The sequence below is a fragment of the Puntigrus tetrazona genome, chromosome 5 (genome assembly GCF_018831695.1).
Source record: "Puntigrus tetrazona isolate hp1 chromosome 5, ASM1883169v1, whole genome shotgun sequence".
NCBI lineage: Eukaryota > Metazoa > Chordata > Actinopteri > Cypriniformes > Cyprinidae > Puntigrus > Puntigrus tetrazona.
This window is the reverse complement of record NC_056703.1, coordinates 26,412,491-26,438,626: the sequence shown is the minus strand read 5'-3', so window position 1 is coordinate 26,438,626 and position 26,136 is coordinate 26,412,491. Positions and strand designations below refer to the sequence as shown.

The window sequence follows — 26,136 nt, the reverse complement described above, 5'->3', positions numbered from 1 at the left end:
TTTAAAATTGAACTGGAGGTTAAGTGCTGGGCGTCCGGTCAGAGGAGAACTGACCCCAACTGAGTCTGGTTTCTCCCAAGGTTTTTTTTTTCTCCATTCTATATGCATGGGGTTTTGTTTCCTTTGCCGCTGTCGCCTCTGGCTTGCTTGGTTGGGGACACTTAACTTCTAGTGACTATCGTTGAATTGACTACAGAGACCGTCTCTGCATTTAATAAGAAATTGGTCACTCTCGTCACTATATATCCCTGTCATTATACTGTACAGTGCTTTGATGCAACCTGTGTTGTTAAAAGCGCTATATAAATAAAAATGATTGATTGATTGATTGTGCATATGAGGATGTTCTCCACACAGAAGAAGCTGAGTATTAAAGGGGCATCTTTTATGATGTTAAAGGTGATGATGATATTTAAATTAGCCGTCAAATGCACTTTCTTTGTGTTTAATTGGAATTGTAAAAATTGTTGTTATTTTGGGTGTTTAGTAGAACTAATTTTTGAATTATTGAAGCTTTTATTCATAATGGCGGTCTAGGCCTTATTCCACACGCTTAGTCCACAAAAGATTTGACACATAAATAAATAATGGTTTACTTGCCATGTTACAAAAACTAAAATCACCGTTCAGGACTTTTTACAGCTGACAAAGATTTATATCAAATGTTTTCAATTTTGTTGGTCAAAAGACCAAGTACAACCCTTTCTTCTTTTAGAAGATTTAAAAGTTTAAAAATGGGCTACACACGCGTATGCATTCTATATGAAATTAAGTTATTTGATACATGATGAATGTTCAAAATATGCACAAACTTAATATCCAGAAAAGTTATAAATCTCTTATTTATTATTTATTTCTCCAACACTATTAATATTTTTTTATATTGATGTTAAATTAAACCATTTCAAGATTTTTAAGAGGTTTTTCATAAATCGGAATATATTATAGCATCACATCATTTATTTATTAAGAAACGTGTCATAAACAGATTTCTATAAAGCAGTGTGTATATTTGATTGTATAGCGGGCTACTGTAGGGATGTGAAGGGTTGATACTCTTACCTTAGTTTCACTGAATTAATGTAATCATTGAATTTCAATCTTTTCTTTTAAGAAACCAGTTTAAATGCTCTATTCCTGAAAGATGTTTGAACATTTACTGGTACTGTTATTTTGCTAATCGAATTCAAGTCCTGTGAGGATTTAGCGGTCCAGAGAGTGGAAACAGCCGTGGAACTGGCAAAAAGTAAACAGGAAGAATGTTGAGCCTGACCAAAGATCTCTTGGCTTGCGTCCTACCTTTCCTTTGCAGGAAAAACAGAGTGAGCTGTAGAAGAGGATCTCGGATTGTTTAACAATGCTTTTGAAGTCTGTCTGACAGTAGGGAACAATGACAAGAAAACACCTGCCATGTACACTGTGCCAAATAGAATATTTAGTGACAGAATTTGGACGTCCCTCTTACTCTTCAAGAAATCAGTCCCCAATCTCCTGATGAAGTAAAGTCGTTTCTGTCTCTAAAGAAGTTAGAGTTACCGTATCTGAGTGTTTTTCGTCTGCAGCTGCTCACACCAGTTTCTCGATCTCATTGCACTGGCTGCCAGTCAAAACTTTACAGTTTTAAATCTTTAAATCTCTGAACAATCAGTTGCTCTTTTCCAATGCATTCAATATTCAATGACTTGCAGCGCAGTGATCCTGTTTTAGTGAGCCCCGTCCAGTTTACAGTGTGTTCTATAGTTTGTTTATCATCTTATCGTTTATCATTTTATCTCTAATACTTTGCATACCCTGTGCAGCACTTTGGTGCTAAATAAAATAATGATAGCATACTCTATATAGCTATTCTGACGGCAGTCTCTACTGTCTTCAACAGTGTATTATTATTTCTATTGTGCAAACGTTTCTGGAAACTGTAGAATGCTGTAAAGAAGCTTTCCAAAATATGCCGTTCTTTATTTACATTAAGCGTGTAAACAGGAGAAATGTATAAACCCATTATTGTAATCAGTTTCGGTGTAAACTATCATTCACTCGCTGCCACTGATCTGCATCCCAGACCAAAAAACACCATTGAGGATGTTTTTAAGCCCATTTAATTATGGGTATATTGGCAGGGTCCTAGTAAACCACCTTCAAATTGCAATACCTCTTTCATACCCATGTCAATAAACAAATGTGTGTCCCCGTAAGCCACAAAAACCAGCATGCACACACACACATTTTGGTTTTCCTTGTTTCACGGGGACTCTCCATAGGCTCAGTGGTTTTTATACCATACAAACTGTATTTTCTAATATAAATACCAGGCACACACTTGCTCTTTTTCCTCTCTTTGAACTCATTGCTTTCCTTTGGATGACAGATGATAGTTAAACCCTTGACCTACTTGATCTAAACTGACCATTGCTGACTGACATGACTGCATATTCTTCAGAGAATAGGTTGCATTGTCCCGCTTCCCTTCATCTAAAATGATCTTCAGACGTCATCAGATTTAAAAACAGCCAGTTTCAAAACAATGTCTTGAGCTTTGGCTTTTACCACGGCCAGCATCTCTGTCCAAAGCGTCAATGCACATGGTTTTTTGCATCTTTCTTCACCTCACATTCACCCAGTTTTACACAATATGCGATGTATATTTTATTGCTACCTATGCTTGAAATCCGTTAAATGCGTAAATCAACAATTTTACTGAAGAATCCTAAATTAAATCTGTTAAAAGGTTTCAGTCCATATCTAAGCACTGAAGATATCTCAGTAGTTGAGTGCCTTGCCTTCGCCCTTATTGTTCACGTTCATCTAAAAACTGTTCTAAATAGATATTTTCACCTTTTATGCTACTTGAAGAACTATTTGATATGAAATGGTTAGGAAACATTCTATTCTTGCTGCATTTAGTCTTCATCCACTCCATTTCTTCCCATGTTTCGCACACATTCCTTGCAGTTAAACTGGGAAGAAAAATGTAGTTCTGTTGTTCCAGTGTTTCTGACTTCATCGTGTTCTCTTCAAGTCTTTTTCCACACCCCTCCCCTCCTGCCTTCTTTTTCTTCTCTTCTCTTTTCTTTTTTTTTTTCTTTCAGCAGCTAGTAACATTGTCTTTGACTGCCTTGTTCATTTGCCACTGATTAAAATTCTGGGACAAAACAACAATCTTAATTCCAAGTACCCTTCCGATCTCAGCCTATCTCATGATTTTTATTTCTTATCTCATTTTTTTGCTGTCACGTAACCTGCTCTATGCTTCTAATAACCCAAATATCAACAAACCGCTTATGATTAATTTGCTGACAATATCGACTTTTATATACCATTTATATATCTATATTTGAATGTTTTGCTCTCTATTCACAGAGTGCACTGAAACACCAGATTAAAAAAAAAAAAAGGTTGAAATTATACATGATCATTTTACTCAACATTTCCGAGAGGTGATGATGCTCGCTGCACAGACCTAACTCAGATGTTTTAGCTGTTTGAATGTATGAATGTATAAATGTATGAATAACGTTATTTGAATGTTTTATTTCACCATCGTTGCCCGAACCACCGCAACCCTACAGCAGTTTGGAGAAAGAATGAATGGATGAATGGAAGGATTGGCTTAACCTCTAGCGTTTAGAGATGCCAGGCTCACCAGGATAATAGTGAAGGTCGAAAGGATCGTGCATGCTGCTTTATTCATTGATTAGTTTGTAAGGAGGTGGTCAGGGTATTTTAATCGTTTCGTAGACTTATACCGTGTTCATACTTTGCAGGTTCCTCATCAATCGCTAGATGGCACTGTGTCTTTTTCACCTAGAAATGGCTTTCCGTGTTTTTTCCCAGCAGTCTCTTCAAGCATCCGCGTATTTGATGTCGAGTAGACTGTTTAAATGTCATCACAACCCATATCTCACATTCATGTTGTTTCATATTTTATTAAATATTAAAATAGTTGTAGACGTGTATAAGTGACCGAATAAATGATAACTATTTTCATTCTCACCTATTTTTTTGTGTATTTCAGATGCTGTGTTAATGTAGGAGTGTGGTGTGTGTGTGTGTGTGTGTGTGTGTGTGTGTGTGTGTAAGGGGGTTTATGAGATTAATTTCGAGTTAAACACACAGGTCTTTTAACAATGCTTGTGGTGAATGGGTATGATTATAGTCTACTCATCCCGGCAAATTGTCTGCCTTAATTAATTGTCATTATTATTAAGCTGGGCTATTATAAAGCAGCTGTTTTAATTCACGTCTAGGGACAGAAAGGGAAAAAAATTACTTGTAGGCTATTTGTTAGTGTTTTATTTGGTATGTATTTATTTTTAACTCAAGATTGACTTAAAGAGAGACAGACTGTGTAGTCTATATAGAGTCGGGCACGTTATGTTTCTTTATTTTAATGCTAACATATCAATTCAATTAAATGCAAACCGGTTGATGAAATTCTTAAATGATGTAACTGCTCTTCTCTTCATTAATTACAGTATTTGGGTAATTGCATGCGATTTTTAAATAACCTACTTGTGTATAACAATCCGTTTTACGCGCAGGCTTTACTGTACCTACACATTAAAGCGGATATAATCACTGCATTATTACTGGGATGTTTGGGCCAGGTTAAACTTGTTAAACTTATATTATTTCTATAAAAATATATATATATATATATATATATTATATATATGTTATATATATATAGTTTGTTTAGCTACACGGATAGAACGAGTTGCTGCCAGTGAGCTAAATCGGATTCATTTAGAATGCAAACCGAATTATGATAATCGATCGATTAATCTGAATGGAAATGTTAATTCGCTCACAATGCGAGCTCTGGGAGGTAATTATGCTTCGCATTTGCCCTTTTGTTAAACATTTTCGTGGGGATGGACTACAACTGAACTTTTTATTTCCACGCAGGACAATGTTCTGTTTTTCGACTCGAAATGAACGAAAAGTCTGCAATAAGCGCCAAGTATCACAAAATTTCAGTTAAAACCAGCCGTGAATCAAAGCAGCTGCGGTCGACGATGTCACATTTTGGAGATTGTATGTTTTAGTTCATAACTGTATCATAGACTATGACTGAATCATCATTAAACTTAAAACAAATAATATTCATTTGGCTAACTAAACAACATAAACTACACCACTACTATTTGTAGTAACGAATAGCAGGCTAATTAGTGGGTTTTGTAGTTTAATATATTTGGGTCCAAAAAAATCGAATATGAATTGTTCTCTTTCTCTTGAGAATCCTTCCCTGAGCCGAACAGACACGCTGGACTACCTTAAGAGATCGTCCCTCCCTCGGCACGTATGCCATTGGTTGATGTTTGCGGTGGAAGACCTTGCTGAAATGCAAAACTTGTTGCTGGTCCTTGCGGGTCGATGCGCAGGGCGCGGAGCTTTTAGGTTTTCTCAGTATCACTACGATCTGTCGCTGAATTCTGTCCAGCTGGAGCGGATCTCAAAACTGGCGCTATCAGAAGAGGACCCCTAATGCGCGAGTGTTGCCTGTAATTGAAATCGCAGTCAAACTGTGCGATTTCGCGGAAAATGAGCAGGACCGATGAGACTGCGTTGCCGGAGCAGCTCTTTGGTGGCGGGCTTTGGGTAGCGCGTGTGCCGCCTGCCGCTCGGAGCTCCGGAAGACCGACTGGACTTTCTTCTGGTCGCCGTGATCACTTGTTAAGCTCAGCCCGAGGGAACTATTCTTTTTCAACGTATGCGGTTTATGAAAAAACCTTACCAATTTCTCACAAGAAAGTGGATACCGAATAACGCGCTGTTCTGGATTCATATGGATATTATTTTCACGGTTCTCTGGATAGTGCAATGATGTGCTCTCAAAACAGAAACAAATGTTTACCTCATTCTGGACATTTGACAGCACATTGGAAATACAGTCTGTGGAGAATGATGTGACACAACGTATTATGTTCTTTCTATATAGATATATATTATATATACATATATGTTGTAGCTGTTGTCTGAACGCAAAGTGAGTGTAATATTGTGTTAAGAGAGTTGTTTTATAGTAGCTGTGTTTTGCTGTGCTTTACAGCAAATTTACTGCTACTACTACTACAATAATAATAATAATAATAATAATAATAACAATAATAATAATAGTAATATAATAATAATGTATTACATTTTATGTAATATTTTAAAAAGCAGTGATCATGATAATATGGAACTGATTATAGATTAGACCATACGATATATAGTTTTTATAGAGCATTTACAATTTCACATTAATGTACAATATGATAGGCTTTCTCAGTAATTAATAACGTGTAACTGAAAGCTTTTTTTATTGGTGGCAATACCACATTTAATTCTTATTTCAGTGTTTTGATGTCTTTGTTTGATATCAATTGAGTTAGCCAAAGAAACACTAAATAAAGAAGGCTTTGCAGTGGCGAACTGGCTGTCATGCAGGATTGATTGTCAGGGAAATATGTTTGGGCTGGAACAGTTTGGTCCACATATTAAAAACAGAAATTTTGGCCAGACTGAAAAAACTTTAACCAGTCAAAAGTGAACATGAACTCCCATTACAAGAGCCCAGGTTTTCATGCTGGAGGGCCGCAAGGGACAGTTGACAGTGGTATGGATCCACTTAACGAGCCTCCTGTGATTGAGATGAGCATTAATATGAATGGAGGGGAGCAGTATGGTGGATTTCAGCAAGGAAATTCTGAATTACATGCAGGGAATCTCCAACAACAACAACAACAGCCTTCAATACATGGATTTTTAATCCACAACAACCTCATAATCATCCTCACAGCCACCAAACACATTCACACCAACACCATCGACACTTTGGGGGGAAACTTTGGACTGAACCTGGCTCCTCTTGTTTGCACAGCGGAAGAATGATGGGGTATAACAGCAGCATGGGACTCCAGCAAGTGGATTCCCAGAGGGTTTTGACTCACTCTCTGAGGGACAGTCAGCAGATGGCTTCTCTCAACAGCAGTCCCAGCAGCAGCAGCAAAGGACAGGCTCCATCCTGATTTTCAGCACCACAGACCCCCAAATGGTAATCACCCGGTCCCTGCCCCATGTCTCCTTGGACCAATCACCTAATCGTGCTGCTTCATTCCATGGCCTGTCTTCTTCATCCTCTTCATCAGAAAGTCACAATCTAGAGTCCAGACGAATTCCCCCATCAGGTGGTGTTGATGGACTGGATTACAACTATTCTAATGAGCCTTCATCTGGACATTTTGAAGTATCTGTGTACTCCCCCCTCTGCATCTGATTCTCAGCTTTCTCATTTTAGGCATAGCCGTCAGGTGCCAGGGGCCCAGCTTTTCAGGAAACCCAGGATTATCTCAAGCTCCTGGAATGCAGGGGCATCTCTAAAGAACACCCTCATGCCCCCTCAACAGCAGCAGCCCCCAGCCCAGCACAGCGTGTTCTTTGAACGTTTTGGGGGTGGCCGCAAAATACCAGTGGGGATAGAGCCTGGTGCCAGGCATCCTCTCGTGCAGCAGCAACCTGGCTTGATTGGCCGACAGAATATTTGCCCACCATCTATCCAACAGCCCCCACAATCAGAGACAGGTTCTGCTAATGCCAGTATGCAGGAGGGAGGCGTCATGGTGCCTGGCCAGCATAATCAGTTTGAATACCTATTCACAGACCAGAGAACAGACGGATGAATAGTTACGGCGACCCTGTGTTCAACATGCAACAGCAGCCACCCCTCCACAGCAGCCTTCAATCAGAGGCTGCAACACTTCGATTCTCCTTATTTAAATATGGCTAAGAGGCCCAGGTTTGATTTGCCCAATAGTACTCATGGCGGGGAGAATTGCAGCAGTTGGAACAGTGGTATGCATAACCCGCCTGGAATGGAGAATCATCTCTCTCCAGCAGCCTATCCCGGCCTGTCTGGAGAGTTCACCCCCCCTGTGACAGATGGTTTTTCATCAGGCCCATCAATGCAACTTACAGGGCCTGAGCAGCAGTCAATGCAGCAGCAACAAAATGCAGCCATGATGATCAAACAAATGGCCTCTCGAAGTCAGCAGCAGAGGATGAGACAACCCAATCTGCAGCAGCTGGGTCATCACAGTGATGTTTCTCAAGGGCCCTTGGGGCATGGGGGCCCAGTGGGAGGCATGCCTCAGTCAAATTTCGAGAGGGAAAACGGTAGGAGGATGGTTAACTTTGATGGACGGAATGCACATGTGACTTTAGAAAGTGGGTGGTTTCCTGGGACACATCCACCTGGGGAAGTGCTGGGCCATCGAATAGGGGCAGGTGGAGAGGCGGGGCTCATGAAATGCAGCAAATGGCCCTGGCATGATGTTTAGTGCTAGTGTGAATGGAATGGGCATTCAGGAGCCTTTGAGGATACCGGCGGAGGGTCATGTGCAGCCATTACTTTCACCCAACATCCACTCACAATTCAACAGTGGAATGGGGAACCTTTCACAGATGCAGTCTCCCAGTACAGGTGTTGGATTGCAAAACACTCCATCAGAAAGGCCCCTTAATGACTTTCCGGGACCACCCATGGGTGGTCCATCCTCTTTTCCCTATGGAGGCTGTAATCGGCAAGGAGCCTCTCTGAGTAACTCTCAAGGGTGAGCACCTCACCAGGGAGTTTTACATCCCAATCAGACTTTCCCCTAGCCAGCGTTCCTCTGTCAGCAAGCTTGGGGACTCTCCATAGGGAATTTCAGCAAAGCGAGTGGCAAGGACAATGTTTTTGGACAGAGCTGCCTGGCAGCCCTCTCTACTGCCTGTCAGAACATGATTGCCAGCCTGGCGCCCCTAACCTCAATGTGACATTCAACAAAAAGACTCAGGAGGGGGAAACGCAGCTGAGTCAGACAGAACAGGACCTGAATAACAGTGTGGTTAATGGCACTGGGAGTGCTGGGACTGAATATTTCTCAAGCATTACTGCCCCCCAAAGTGGGCAAATGCCTCTCGCTGAAAATAGCAACACTAAGCCACCAGGTCAAAATCAGACATTGCAGGGGGAAGCCAGCACCCTCTCCCCAAATTACAATATGGACACTACCTCTTGCAGTGAGGGGAAGCCAGCAACAGGGAGTGGGAGAGGAGAGGGGAGGAGAAAAAAGAGACAGTGGCCATGTGAGCCTGGGACATTTTTCCCCTCCGACAACAGTAACCCTGTTGTAAGTCCTGGCCACCAGGTGACCTCAGCAGCTAGTGTGGGGGAGAGAAGTACAGGCACACCTCAAGAGAAGCCCCACACCTCTCCCTCATGGGGAAAAGGTGGAGAACTGCTGCTGGGAGATCAGGCTGACCTTATATCATCTCTTGACAGTGGCATCCAGAGCGTATCAAAATCTGAAGTCTGTTCACCTCGGATGGATTTTACAGATGACGTGTGCACACATTATAGCAATGAGGATGAGGTTTCATCAAGCTCAGATGCTCCATCCTCTGTGAAGCCTGGCCGCAGCCCTTTGTTAGGTTCGCCCAAATTGCAGAGAGACAGTGGACTTATAGGTGGGCAGAAAGGGCAAGGCATGGGCCTCTCCAGCCACACTACCTCAGCATCGGATGGCTTTGGTGGAGTGGGCCATCCGGGTACACCAGGCATGGAGCAAGTCCGTACACCCTCTAGCACCTCTGGCCACGATGAAATTCACCCGTTAGAAATATTGCAGGCTCAGATACAGCTGCAACGGCAGCAGTTCAGCATTTCAGAAGAACAGCCTTTAGCTGTAAAAAATAACAAAACAAGTAGCGACTGCAGTGGTCAAGATAAGGATGGAGAGCTTGCTGGCTGTAGCCAGATGCTGAAAAGGGCTCTGTGGGCACTATTGATCTGGACTCACTCATGGCTGAGCAGCATGCCACCTGGTATGTGCCCAGTGATAAGTCTCTACTTGAGGATACAGAGGAGGAGAAATCTATGTGGGAAAACAAAAAAGTCCAGGGAACCATCAAAGAAGGTAAATATTTACAATTTCACTGTAATGCACACCTTTTTAATACTTATGAAAGTAAAACGTTGCTTAAACTGTGTGAGGTCTTAATAGTTTATTTGTTTATTAATGAATTAATTAATGAATTCATTTACATTTTTAATTCATAGTCTCTTTTAAAATGATTTTTACTTGTCCTGCGTGAACACACACACACACACACACACACACACACACACACACACACATGCACACAGATGCATTCATGTAGGCATACATGCTAATAATGCTGTCCTTTAAATTATAGTATTTTCTTAAGCAAGAATAATGATATCACTGATATTTTTCTAACATCCATGAATTTTTTTTTATTTTCAATGCATTTAAAAAATGTTTGGATATGGAGGGTTCAGATTTTTTTTTTTACATCAGAGTACCTTTAGGCTTTCTAAGTATTTGTAAAACATATATTTATTATATTTGATATCAACAATCATCACTAACATGTCTTTTTTCATGTCTTGAATTCACTTTTAATTTGTTTTTAATTCACTTTAAAACTTTGTTTTCATTTATTATTATTAGTGGTAGTATTGTTAGTAGTGGCGATAAGACTTTTTTAGACCAGCCTTTGATAGTTAAAATCGGGGATCATGAATTGTGCAAGTAAATAAATTAATCTAACAAAAAATCTAATTTCACATTTAATGTATTACCTAAAGGCAGGAACAATCATTGTAGACCGTAAAGTGCAATTATTGTGCAATAATTGCAATAATGTGATGATTACTATTGTTGCTGTTATTATTATTATTATTATTATTAATGGCAATAATTTAATAAGTCCTTTTTTAATCCATTCTTTATTGTAAAACAATTTTTTTATGTTATGCCACTCTCTAATAATAATTTCATAATAATTCACATTAAGCAGCATACATATGTAAACCACAAGCTCATATATTTAATGTGTGTGTCCTTCATTTGTCACTTGTCCTTTAGTTTAATCAATATATGAAACGGTAATTGTCTTCGCTGAAAAGGCAGCGGGATGGACACGCATAATTGAATCTCCACAGCCGGAGTGCGCTTTCACACGTGTTAATAGTTCGCCCCCAGTGTGCATTATGTGCTCCTTTGTTTGGGCTAACTGCAGGTGGAGGAGTGCAAGGGGTTGCTTTCAGAGAGTCAAGGTCCATTGTTTAACATTCAGTGTTGTCAAGTGCACCATCCCCATCTCTCTGTGCTCATTTTTGTTATAGCGAACACATCCACCGCCGCACAGCTAAATGGATTTGTCTCGCATCTGTCTGTGCTCTCAACGTAAACCAAATGCAAAACATTGTATTTTTTCTTAGTATTTCCCTCCTTCCCCCCCCTCACCAACTGTGCATTGCTCTCCTTATTTTGCAGTCTCCTTGTCTCCCTTTTTTCTCTCTCTCCTCCTTGCATTCGAGCCCTGGAGCTGTAAACGCACGTCGTGCTGGTGCGATCGATAGCTAGTTAGCACAAATCACCAGCCTTGACAGATTTTCATTTGAGTGGCGTAGACAGCCGAGATGAGAGAAGGGTTACAAAGTGTTTGCGGCTTGTGAAATTGCATCGGATGCATTGCACGCCAGCACACAAGGGGACTGTTAAATTCTATAAGAGCTTCTTTCGCGCCGTAATATTTTACAGGCCTTTACAACACTTAACTTTAAAGTATAGGAATGCTTCTAGTCATTTTAATTAGGTGACTGAGGTGCTTATAGGACATTCTTAATATGGATTTATAGGATGCAGTAATTCATTTTATGAGTCTCAAGATCATTTTAAGGCATCTTAAAATTAATTGCACTGTGCTATATAAAGTGAAAATGTGAGAGCTATTTCTACCAGGTAATGCCAATCAAATTTTAGCTTGGTGTGGTGTAACCTAATGAAGCAAGGTACAGTCAGTCATATTAAATAATGTTTTGACATAGTAAAAATCTGATTATTTCAAGGTTAAGTCATGAAGTATAGAAGAACAAAGCTACCAATGTCATTAGTTTTCCATGTATATGCAAGAGTGCATATATAGCATATATATATATATATTATATATATATATATATTCAGCTGTCAGTTGTAGCAGTGCAATGCGGCAATGCCTAAACGTAACTAATTAAGCTATATAAAAATTTAACTAATATTTATTGTGCTTCAGTTTATTTACACAGATTACAAAGTTTTTAAGTACAATTTGTGTGACATTATATAAATTCATATTTGCAGAATGTTTTCATTTTTTCAGTTTATTGTTTTAATGTAATATTGTTTTATATAAAAAAATCTTTGGATCTTTCTTAAATCCGCAGTCCTTCCAGTCATCACACACACACACACACACACACGTGACGCATTTGAATTTCACACAGTCTTCGTTTTTTCTACTTGTAGACGAGGGTTTTCAGATTATTCAGATTGGAATGGATCTGCGAACTAGACATCTTTGGGCTGCAGGATATTCACATTTGTTCTTTGTTCTCGTATTTGTTAAATCTGATCACAAAATATTTTCCTCATTTCAACTAAATCGCTATTATGCTTTGGTAAACATATATAGAGAGATATATATATAGAGTGTGAATATATTGTGTCTCTGGTAGTGATAAGTCAATACTGCAGTAATGCACCAGTGAGGATTTCCCAAGGAGCCCCTGAAGTGCGTGCTGCAAACGGTACTAATAGCCCCCACTAGGCTCTTTGTGGACATGATAAATGACAGAGCAAATGAATCCAAAGTAATGTCAACTGTGTTTGTGCCCCTTATGTGCTCAAGAGCTTAAGCAAGATATGACGTTATATATTACTGGATCGCACTGACAGATCACTAAACACCCAAAGTATCCTTATTTCTCTAAAACCTCTAGCTGATGATGAAAACTTTACTGATTTAATTTGTGAGAAGTTGCGACAATGAATCATTTTAATTACTTTTTGCTTTTTCATTCAGTTCCTAACACCCGAGAAACAAAGCTGCGATCCACATTTGATGTAAAATGGAAAAACAGCTCAGGGCAACCCGTGCTCTCATTCTGTCACTAGTTTGCTTTTTATTGACTTCCTTTGCAATGTATGCATTCACCGAGTCACCGATCACTTTATCAGTGGTTACAAACAGGAAATATATTTGCACTTATACTATGCCACAGCCTATAAGATAATATAAGATACGCAATTATTAACAATTTCGTATTTATAGTAGACTAATTACACGCAGGACGATTTTAAAGGTGATCTGTATAATTTTTGCTCTAGCTGTGTGACCGATACATGGGTTAATACAAATGTTGTATTGATGCCTATCGGTGGAATTAATCACCGAATCGAACACACGGCATGTAAACGCAGTAACCCGCTTATTGAAGTGCGCATGTGTGATGACGGTTACGCATGGTTAGAAAAGAAGGACATGTATATCACAAAAGACTTTTTCATAAAAGTGTGTTTTCTTCTCGTGCAGCAGAAGTAGAAGGTTCAATGCCGCATTTATAACTGCATGAGAGAATAATATATGAGAAGTTTAATTTTACATCACAGCTGGCGAATGTATGGAATGCTCTGCGTCAGTTATTCAAATTATTATATCTTGACGTCATTACACGGAAATAACTTACATTTTTAATGAAGCCATGTAAACGCAGCTCACTTTTGCTGCCAGGTTACCGATGTGCATGTAAACGGGGGAAACCTCTTATTTTAATAAGCTGATATTGTGTACATATCAGCTCAAGATGGGAATGGAGAAAAAAAATGGTTTTGTAAAAGCCTTCTGGATGCCTAGCAATAACAAGACATTGTTCCCTTTTTATGATATTTCAGCCAAGGATATTGACTTGTTGTCTGCGTTAAATCTGATGCTATAGATTGCAGTATCTGAAGCTTCTATTCTTCTTCATCTACTGAACTGTGTTCTCCAAAATACTTTTGTTGATGCTGTAACTTCAGCTCTATTAATGTGCGTGTGTGTGTGTGTGTGTGTGTGTGTGTGTGTGTGTGTAAAAATGATAGCAGGCAGCTAGGGGGAGTTGTGGCATTTTGGATGCAGGTTGTCGTCTGGCAGTCATAATTCATTTTGGAAAAAATAACAAAAATGGGTTGTTACTTCAGAGCTGGTAACTTTCAGGAGAGAAAGATAGAGAACAAGGAAATGGCATTCAGATCAGCTCACATTTTAATTAAAATACTGATGTGATGAAAAAAATAAACTGCTTATAGTCTAAGGATGATTGTTGTGCTGTTAATGGAAAAGGAAACAAAAACATCGGATATCTGTTGATATAAAATATCAATTTGCACGCTTGAGCAATTGTTAAGAAAGTATAAATGAATGAATATACAGATTTTACAAATAAATGAAAATATAGTTGAAAAGATAGTTAATTTATAATACTATACATGTGCCACGGAGCATTAAATTATTGTAAATATCATTTCAATATGTAGTGTTATTTTATTATTTTTCAGTGTATTTTTGTTTTTAACAGTCAGATAGAAGCTGGACTGAAGATTTATGTCTTGCAGCAGTAACTTGAAATATTGCTTATATGTGTATTAGTATCTAAAGAGACTGAACTCAAATCTCCCACCGGTCTCGTGCAGGAAGGGGAACGTAAGCTTTTAAACCTTCAAATAAGTCTTTTGCGAATTCAAATTGTGGATAGCAATTAAGAACCAGCATGCAGATGAAAATGATCACCTTTTCTGTGGAGTCCCAGGGTCCTTGGAGCAGTGCATTAAACTGTTAAAGGAGGCTGTTGAATGGAAGCTTGTGGGGGTGGGGTAGAATTTAGAAGAGTATACTGGAGTCATTCTAAAAACAAAGATGGATAGAAACATTTAGATGCTCTTCAGATGTGTTTGTTGACTGTTACTAAAACATTTGAAAGTTTAATCTTCAAGATAATTGAAATATCTATTACATACTATTTTGTATCGATATAAAAAGCATGAACATTAACCAGATTTGCACGTTTGTGGAGTTTGTGCTTATGTATGTTGTGTAAGAAAATGTCATTTCAGCTTTTCTGCTTTAAAATATATTATACATTATTTTTAAATGGTTTCAAAGTAAATTCTGCACCTTTGTTGGTGTAGTGTTACGTTGTGTGTGGATGTAACATAGGCCGTGCTGTGTTTGTTATGCGTGCACGCTAGGCTGCTGTGTTTTGTTATAGAGACGGGGCCTCTTAAATGCATACATTTGTGTGTGTGTCAATGTTTTGGATTTGCACAGTTGTCACTTGCTCTGTGTGTGTGTGTGTGTGTGTGTGTGTGCGCGTTGGGGGTAGCAGCAGGCAGCTTGATGGCTGCTAAGCAGTTTATATGTGTGTGTGTGTGTGTGTGTGTGTGTCAGGAATGCTTGGTTGCTTATCCAGGCCGTAGTGCAGCATGCTGTGCCCAGCTACCACGGACTATTGGCAGACTCTGCAGGACATAAGACAAGAGAAAAGGACTGTGCGCGTGCTTAAATGTGTGTGTGTGTGTGTGTGTGTGTGTGAGAGAGAGTGTCTGTTATTGCCTTAGGCGTGTAAAGATGAGGAGGGGGCTCTGTGTATATATGAACGTATAGCTATATTTTGTAGCATATAATAGTTTAACAGACACCGCGTACAAAAATAGTGTGTGTGTGTGTGTGTGCGCATGTCATTATTTACCACACATTTAAGAACGTTCCAGTTCAAATGATGTAGATATACGCTCCCATTTTCCTTTTTTTTTTTTTTTTTTTTTTTTTACGCTAATGTCTTTCCCTCGTCTCTGGATTCCTTTTCCCTTTATTTTTGTTCCTCTATCCTTAGGGTTTGGGGGATGGTGTCGGGTTATTGACCTTTCCCTACACCTTGCCGTTTTTTTTTTCTGCAGGACCGGTCCAGACAGGCTCGAGGGCGAGACCAGGCGCCCGTCACTCAAAATGGCTGTGTGTGTTAGTGTTAGCGTCTGTGGGTGTAAAGGTGTTTTTCCTTAAGGGAGAGCGGGGATAATTGTAACACGTTTCGGGTTTTTGAATTTTATTGAGAAAATGTTTAGCTTAAGGATTTGAACATTTCCCTCTGACCTCTTCGGCATGATAAAAGCTACGGCAAAAATGGTTAGATGCCATTAATAATTTTTAAACATTCAGTCAGTAGAGAAAAGGAAGTGCGTAAACATTTTTGCATTACATTAAATTTATATTGTTTGCAAATCTCAACAAAAAAATATGAATAGCGTACAACATTGATGTATCTGTAGTATCGCGAAACTGCCATTTATTTATTTTTTCTCTGTCTAGCAATCACTCGCTCTCTCATATTGACATTTTGAATACAACCCCTTATAAACCTGGGTATGGATTTTGTTTTGTGCAGCAAATGAAATGAGCGTGTGGGTCAATGCTTCGGTAGGGTCATTATGCAGGTATATTAGGTCAGGCAGTGTCAAAGGTCAGTTTTCCCAGAGCATTGTGACTCCTTGACTGAAAGGTCACTCCGGTTTTGCATGGTTGAACAGGGGTGAATAGGTCTAAAAGCAAATGCAAATGCGCGTGGCTTGATGGATTTTAAGACCGCGTTTCTCGAATACAACGATTCCCACACAACTGCCGGGAAAAGACAAGGGCTTGGCTGACACCAGAGGTCGGCCAGTCAGTTGTAATGTGTGTATGTGTGTGCATATGCAGCCTTCCCGAAGACATGCGTAACGCATATATCTCATATATCACTTTTCAAACTGATAACACTACCATAAAATCTTCATACGGGGCGGTGCTTTGCCAGTATTGGTAATCTGGCCAATATGAACGTTTAAACAATTGCTGTTGCGTTTATATATGGTTAATGGACAAACGAGAACGATTTTTTATTTTGTGGTGGCCGAAAAAGCACTTGATTAATTGATCTGTTATAACAAGAGACGTCAAGCGCTGCACGATATCATTAATGCATAGACTGCAATGAAAAATGTAATGGTTATTCAATATATTGAATTCACCCTTCCTCCCGTTTTTTTTTTTTTTTTTCAGAAGTAGACCTCTCTCAGAGTAAAACCACAGGAGGATCGGGATCCTCGGGGACTACTGGAGGTGTGGGTCCTCATCTCCAGTGTCTGTCAGTCCACTGTACAGATGAACTTGGGGAGTCAAAGGGACACGGGGGACCTGTTCCTTCCTGGCGATCCCTTCACTCGGACATCTCAAACCGTTTTGGAACCTTCGTAGCTGCGTTGACTTGAAGAGAACAGAGCAGGACAAAAAAGACCTTTCAACTAGCGGGATGAGAAAAGACAACAAGATTTTCTGTTTAAGCCGGATAAATCGATGTCTCTTTGTCAGGGCAGTGAGTGCCCGTTTTTTTGTAGAAAACACAAGGATTGTCCGAATTTACTGTAGGATGGTATATAAAGGGTTTAATATGTACGGTGTACCAGTTCTGATGCTGTTTTCAAATCCAGACCTCAATATTCCTTTTTATGCCTATGCATTCTGATAACTATTCTGTTCATCCATTTTTACGTATTCTTTGCTCCTCTCATACCCTCTATTATACCCTCTTTTTTTTAATCTTTGAAATAATTATAGTTCCTTCTTTAGTATTAAATGTCCCTTATTCTGTATAAGACGTAGGGTCTCTTCCTGATCCTCTAGCCCGTCCTCAGGGCAGGTAATTCTATTGTCATCAAAGGACACAAGCGCGCTTTGAAATCTGGTCTTTGGGAGCATGCTGCCTGCTGGCTTGTTGGAATCAAGAAAAAGGTCTTTTAGACCGCGTTTCATAGAAATTCAATGATGTGCCATCACTGGCCATCCCCCAGCCTTTCTCCACTGTCTGTGGTTACTCCGATCTTTTGGATTTCAATGGTTTAGGTTTACAATGTTTTCCATATTTCGTTAAAAGAAAAATCCCATTAACCCATCAGATTGTCTCTTAATTGCTCTGGATGCTTCAACGGTGGTATGCTTCAGAGCTAAGAGGAAACCTTTCAATGTTAAGTGGATAACAAATAGAAACCAGAATATTGGTATTGCACATGTAATTTTTTAGCAATCTTATACTCTTTAGAAAAAAAATGCTTCCGTTGACATAGAAAACCTGAAAAGGGTTAGATGGAAGGTCTTAATGGCAATGTGAAGATCCTTGGTTCTTTTCATTTTTTAAAGTAATATGTAAAGTGCAGTTGTCTGTTTTTCTGCATATTGTATATATATGTATATGTTTTATTGAGTAAAACGACAATAAATATGATGTTAATGGTGATAGCTTTTGCCTTTTTTGTGTGTTTGCTGTACAGTTGTTTTCAGTTAAATCATTGAAACATTTATCAGATATTTAGAATATCAAACTACATGATGCTGGATTTTGTCAAATTTGAAAATTGGCCTTCACAAGAATTGACCAAAATTGTTCTTAAGCATAAAATAACATAATATATATGTATATATATATTGGTATTAATCAAGTCAAACCAAATGCCCAAATACATACATATATATTGTTATCTTTTATCCCCAAACAGAAACATTTTAATGAAAATTTTATAATAACTTTAATTAATAATTAAATATTAAGATGTAGTTCTAATAGCTACGAATGTCATAGTATGTTTATATATATATAGATAGATAGATAGATAGATAGATAGATAGATAGATAGATTAATTATTGATGTGTAAAGTACTAATCTGTTAATTTCCCATTAATAGAGATATTTAAAAAGTGTTTCTCATATGGTTAGCTGGAAGCTGTTGTTATTTTTATCAGCAGGCACATCTCCTGTTAAGTCTAACTAAGTGTAAACCATTCAATTAAAAGCCCCCATGGATCTCCGCAGCACAGCGAATGCTGTAGAAAACATCCAGCTGGCCCCATGCTGTTTGAGCTGGATGCTTAATTCCTATAAATACACGGCATGTTTGTTCAGGGCAGATATGCATCTTTGGGAAAATACCACAATGTTGACCTAAGTTTTCTTCCTCCCCCTCTAAAGGCCCCCCCCTGCTCCACCCACCGTTCACAAAGACCTAGAGGTGAATGTCTGAGAGGAGAGAGAAAAAGAGAATGTGCCGGAGCGCTGCATTTACGTCGATATCGTAGGTGCTGAATTTGCTTTGTCACACTTATAGGGCTGCTTTTACTCAATTGTGCATTAAAAAAGGGCAGGAGAAAGAGAGCAAACCAAGACAAAGTGTCAGAGTTCATAAAAAAGGTATGATAAACCCAATCACGGCATGCTTCAAGCCTGAATGAGATGGTTTCCGAGAAGCTGAAGAACTACTGTGGATGTAATCCTGTTTGCTTTACTTCATCTAACTCCTAGAGCTTTATCAAGACCTTGAGAAAATGACTAAAATTATGACGGCATGATTGTACTGTTTAATTCAGAGAAAGCTGTACTCAGCATAGCTGCACTTCATAAAATAATAATTATTAAATTAAGGTAATTAAACGAATAGTTGACCTCAACATAAAAATGTTATAATTTACTCATCCTCATGCCAAACATGCTTTCAAAATAATAAGGAAATGAATCCTTCATAATTGCGTGCCTATAATAAAAGCGCGTTGCTTATTTTCAGAAATGTTTTGTTTTTTATTATTGACATATTTTGTGTATGTCAGCTGTGGTCTTGTTATTGTGCACCCTCCTTCTAAAAACGCTGGGTTAAAAACAACCCAACTTGGCAACGCAGCGCTGGGTAAATACTGGACAGAACACACGCTGGGTTATCTTGACCTAGCTGCTTGGATTAAATGTTTTTACCCAACATGCTGGGTTGTTTTAAGTCAATTATTATTTAAAAAATATTACATTGCTGGCTTAAAATTGACTGGAAATACAAATAAATCAATTATATAGCAATATACAGCAATAGTAATAAACAAAATATGAACATTTAGTATTAAGCAAGAACATGTGGACCAAATACAAATTGAATTTATTTGGGTGAATACTAATATAGAAATGCTTGCTAAAAATGTCACATTTAAAAGTAGCTTCTTTTTTTCACTTTTACCAAAATAGAACTTGGTGTGTCACAAAAATCTAAGAGAAAATCTTAGAGGACATATTTTAAAAGAATAGTTCACCCAAAAATGAAAACACTATTTTTAGCAAACTCAAGTGTAATACAGTGTTTTCATGGTTTCAAGTGTGCTATAAGTGGTAACTAAATACACCTTTAAAAACAAAGCAGTATGTTAAAAGTGCATTTTAGTTCATATTCACGGTGTCTCAAAATAGCACATTTGAGTACACTTATATGATCTTAAGTTTATCTTAAGAAGTACTAAATAATCATTAAGCACAAATCTAGTGCGCAAAAACAGAGCACTTTAATTATGGAAGTGTACTTGTTTTCTACCTGGTCAGAAAGACACGGAAGTCTGAAGTTGTGAAAATAATTCTGAGAAAAAGACACTAAGTGTGCAGTCAACCCTGTAATAAATTCAGCCCACTAAAACTGAAAATTGTTTGAAATAAAATCAGCGTTACATTTTATCGAAGGTAATTGCACTTTTCTACCATTTTGACTAAAACAAAATGAAGAAAATTAATTTACTGTCAAACTGCATTTCTTTGCATTTCTTTCTGCTCTTCTTTATCCAGATGCCTAATCTTTGCAATAAATCAAATCCATATCTACCTGTTGTGATTATATTGGAAAACAGATGAAAGGTTATTGAGTGCTGCTAATGATCAACAGCTGGTGTGTAAGTGAGAAAGTGGAAAATGCTCTGCCGACAGCACAGTAGTCCTCCATTCATTCTTTCCCAAAAGACATATATCCACATACACACATTCCTTCACACGCTCCTAGCTCTCACCTCTGCTCCAGAGCATTCTTTCACCCATTTTTTTAAAACGTGTCAAATACACTCTACTTTCACGTCTCATGCACAGAATGTCTGCTGCATGTATCTATGTTTCCCTTTTCCAGACTATACCTCGAAACATACTTCAATCATTTTTAAAGATTAAGGTGATAAACCTAAATGTTACAAAGTGACAGTTCTCCACACGTACAGCTCACACAAACATGCACACTTTATCTCATACTCACTTATCTTCACACACGGGAAGCAGGTCTAAAAAAGTCACCTTCTGTCTGCTGGATTGAGGTTTTATACCGTCACATGTGTATTTGGCCCTTGAACTTTTAGTGATGAGCATTAGATTTATTTATGTTTTGTTTTGTCATGCATTGTTAAAATTCGTCGAAACGGTGAGCGAAACAAAAGTCCACGTGGACCAAACCTGCGAAACATTTTCATTGCTTTCACACTCTTCTTAAGTAAACGTTTTTTTTCATTCGTACTCAATAACCTCTGAATTTGCACTAATTTGATAACTATCTGCTAGAAAACACTCATCACGTATACCATACAGAGACAAGTGCTTTCAAAAGGAAATTTTTCTTTAGGTCTAGTCTTGAGGCCACTGTTATTCTTCTTTTTATTTGTAATGTAATCACATTTAGTGGCAGAAATCTGAGCAAAGCTATACAAAGTATATTGTGGAGTTGACATATCAACGTGTCTTCACTCTAACCTTGAAGATAAACCTCTCTCATGCTGTTTGTAAATCTAGGAATGAATATACAATTTTTCTCACGTTATTTGTATGCTATTTCTTTTTTATGTCACAACATAAGACACGGTCCAATTTTTATTTGCCAACTACCCATATGCTGAAAACTGAGTATATACTGTAATGTGCTGGTGTGCTCCCACTTGTGTAATACGACACAGGTCAGTGTGAGTGTGTGTGTGTGTGTGTGTGTGTGTGTGTAGCTGTCCTAGTCCTCTCGTCTAAATCTTTCTACCCTGTGGGGGGCTAATTCAGGAAGGAGCCCCAGGTTGTAAGACAGAGCACAGGGTGGGTTGTGGGGGTGGTTTGCGCTCTTTCTACCCCGTGGCATGTTGCCATCCCCATCTGACTGAGCAAAGATGACTGCCCGCCCCCTGGGTGTCTGTGTGTATTTGTCTACGATGTCTGAGGAGGATTTTTTGTGAAGCTTTCTGAACCATTTTAAATTCATTGTTCACCATCTGTACCAGCCGGTAAACAATTAACACACCTCCTGATGAATAAGTTCCTTTAATTTACATCCTAGAGATTTATCATTCTTTTGACCGAAGTGTGTTCCACCGCTCTGAACGAGTTCAACGTAACTGCCCGAAAAGTGCTGCAATAAATTACTATGAGTTTGAAAACTCTTTGTTTTCACAGACAGGCATTTCATCCTGGCTACTACATCCCTTTAAACGGGCGGCATCTATGTGTAGTGAAAGATTTACACAAACTAGGGTTAGTTCAAAACAACAACCCTATATCTCAAACAACACTTTAACACCTCAGGAAAAAAAGTAGATTTTCCAGACATGGTAACAACTGGTATCAGCATTGACAACCTCATTCTACAGAATTAATTCTCGCAAAATGCAGGTAGTGACAACCACATTTACAGAAATATAGTACCGCCATGCAGTGAGCTTTTACCTCAGACATTGCAGGATGGGGTTTAGGCTCATTTTTCAAGTTTTAAATCCAGTCTGTCTCCCTCCAGCCCACGGGTCAAGGGTCAACCCAAACATTACGGTCGAGCGAGAGCAGGTTGTTTAGTAGCAGGGATTTAAATATATAACGACAACTCGGAAAATATATTATTAATTAATTAATTAATTAATTACAATTAAAAAAAAGATTTAGAATTTAAAAAAAAAAAAAAACAGCACCTGAAACAATCAACAAAGCTATTAGACAATTTTTTCATGGTCACATTTTAAACATTTTCTCACATACTGGGCACAATGGTAATTTATGTGGGGCTAAACTACTGGTGATTTTCCATTCCTTTGGTCCAAAGTGCATTCAGTGAATACAAAAAAGCAGATTTTCAGAAATGGTAACAACTGATATCAGCATTCATTAATGGAAATTCAATCACAAGCTGATAGTGCCGAATACAGGTATAAAAAGTGTTCCAACAGTGTACTCGAATGCATTTTGTGATCCAATCAGATGTCCAGCTTTGGACTTGCTCAGGGACACATATGGCAACATTTCATTTATAGTGTAAACACTAATGCATCCTGATGTGCCCCCAGACAACAATGAAAGACCACCTACTCACAGAACCCGTGACCGATTCACCAAGACAAAGCTTTTACGCTTTGCCAAGTATGTGCAGCCTTCAAATAAAAGAATTATCTGATTGTTTTATATATGTCTGCCATTTTCTGCACAGTGATATAAAACAATCCTTTTGATTGAACTTTTGTTTTAAAAAGTGCACTTTGAATTGCTTATAAAAATAATAAAAATAGTCTGATTAAGATCTACACTTCTACTGCCAGTTAAAAAATATTGAACTGTCTGCTTAATTTCTGCTCTCTAATAACTACTTTATCTCCTCTACTCTTATTGACTGTAAGCAATTTTGCAAGTACAGTATGTCTTCTTCTACTAACCTTAGCCGACTGACTTAATAACTTAATTAACTTTTTTTGGTTAAAAATGATCCAGAAAACATAACCAGCCAGTTTTAAAAAACTATCGCCTTACTTTAGCCTAATTCACAACTGTTAGCTTGTAAAAATGTGTTTTAATTTACTCGCACAGCAGCTGGAATAATTAAATATCAACATTTGAATCCAGAAATGATTATATGAAACACATGTGAATGAAATGAAATCATATTCCATTTGTATTTTAAAAAACAACCAGTTTGAAGGGAGCACAGTTTGCTTTGTGGCTTAAGCTACTCAGTAATTAGTGTATTAGTATTATACTGTCCACTTAGTAGACTAATTTTGTGACAAAAAAAAATGTACATGTGAGACGTGAAAGTGTTAAAGCGACACTGAAGCGGAGTTAAAGTAATGAGATGATTATGTGATTAATTAAGTGGTGATTGACCATTATTTCTGTGGCCCCTGTATTGCTTAGTTGGGGCACTTACTTTCTAGTGATTATCATTACACAGAACGTCTCTGCATTTAATAATAAGTTGTTCGCTCTCGTCATTATACTTCCCTGTCATTGTATTCTTCAACCTGTGTTGTTAAAAGCAGTATATAAATTAAAGTGATTGATTGATTGATTGCAGGCAACTTTAAAGGTACAAGCTACCACAATTAAAAAACAAAAATAAAATAAAGGAAATTACTAAGACATTTCAGTTAATAATTTTCCATGCCACAGTGCATCATGGGAGCCATGGCTGACTTGATTGGTGGCTCTTAGAACGCACTGCAACATTGTCAGCGTTGTTGAGATTCACAGGTTGGTTCTTGATGTTTGTTTAAGTAAAAGACCCTTTTAAAAGATTTTTGAACAAACAGCTTTTAAGAAATCCCTCAGACATTATCATAAATGCTGGAAACTTCATGCTGAGAACCCACAGGATTGTTACAACCAACAACGTGAATCTAACTCAAGAAAAACAATACTATATAAGGGTCAGGAGACCAAATGCAAACACTGACCACTATACTGCTTGTTAAAAATAATGGCCAATCATCACTTAATTAATCACATAATTATCTCAATTATCTCATAAATTTAACTTTTAACACTCTTTTTTTTTAACACTTTCTCATGTACTCCCAAGAGAGTTCATTTCACAACATTCACTGTAAAAAAGAGGCAGTTTTCTCAACTTACGTTTGTATTAGTTTTCAGTATAAGTTGAGAAAACTCAAAAATCTGCCGAAGCCGTTTGCCTTGAAAGTTGGCTCAACCGTTTTTTCACAGTGTACTGACTATCAAAAACTTAAGTATATGCAAGTATATGTCAAATTATTCTACCTACTCTGCAGTCTACTCTGAGAGTTAGTAGACATGTAGTTGCAATCTAGTTATTTACTGAAGTGTAGAGGGCTGTGCACATTCATAACATAAATCCTAGCTAAATGCAGTAAAAATTAAACCCACACTCAGCAAGGTTGTATTTCCATTAGACTATTTTCAATTTGATCATGGTATTAATGACTAGGCCATATATCATTTATATATAACACCAGGCTTTTGAATTAATCACAAAATAACAAAGAGAGAAAAACTACTGGTTGTCTTTTTAATTGCTTGCCATAATTAAATACATTGATACAAAAAAGGTACAATGCAAAAAAAAAAGTAAATAAAAAAATAACTAAAATAAAAATAGACCTGAAAGGTATGTAGCATGATCAAACAGTCAAAATGTACACTGACCACTTTGCTTTGCTGGGTCCACAACATATTAACTATCCAAAACTTTGCTATTCATCTATCATTTCCTCTGATTTTAGGATTGCTTATGGGTAAGGTTAGGTTTAGGTGTAAAGATATGGTCAAGATTAAATTTGTGAATTAAAATGTTTTGTATTACAGTAACCAGTGCATCAATTTTAGGTAATACGTTCATAATCCTATGAAACATTTTTTGACTGTTGACGTAAGTAGACTAATGTGTTTGTCGGTATTAATTAATGTAATTGTCGGTAATAATTTCACCACCACCAACAAAGCATCTGACTAAATATTCAATTTTCACTGAATAACACTTAAAATACACAATGTAATTCAAAATAAACTTTTTACATTATTACAAATGCCTGCAAAGGGCACCACAGGGCTGATAATTGCAGTTTCACTTACAGGACGATTAAATCTTTGTTTAATATTGACCAAACATTTAATTCAAATATGCAAATCAAAAAAATGTGTCCACAGCCTACAGCTGCAGCTGATTTCTGAAAGCTTGAGATCATAAAATCAGTCACACTGCATTAATAAAACCATGGCCATATGTAACTAATACAATTTAATTATTTATTTTTATATTTGATTACTTTTCTATTTTGACCCCTTATAGTGGGTGTTTTTTTTTAAGGAGGGGTAATGCGACAACACTTTTCCGCTCACGGCACCCATTTGTCCAGCAGTGGCCCTGATGCTACTTTTATCATTTTATAAGTAACAAAATGTGTTTGTTGGGTGACATAGTTTTGTAAAAGAATGGCTTCATTGAAAATTTTGAATGTGACTTTTACTGAACATTGAGACAGGAATGAGCGAAATATTTTGAAAAAGTGATATTTGTCACTTTTTAAAACATTTGTGTATCCCAGCAAGTCTAAGAAAAATATAAAAAAAATAAAACTAAAAAAACTAAACATCAATGCAATTTATACTTTTAGCTCAGTTAAATAAACATAACTCAGTGAGACACTTC

General features: G+C 37.8%; 1 pseudogene; it reads left to right on the top strand.

Moving 5' to 3' along the window:
* The first annotated feature begins 6,451 nt into the window (after positions 1-6,451).
* On the top strand, positions 6,452-18,175 carry LOC122344824 (annotated as a pseudogene).
* Positions 18,176-26,136: the final 7,961 nt, after the last annotated feature.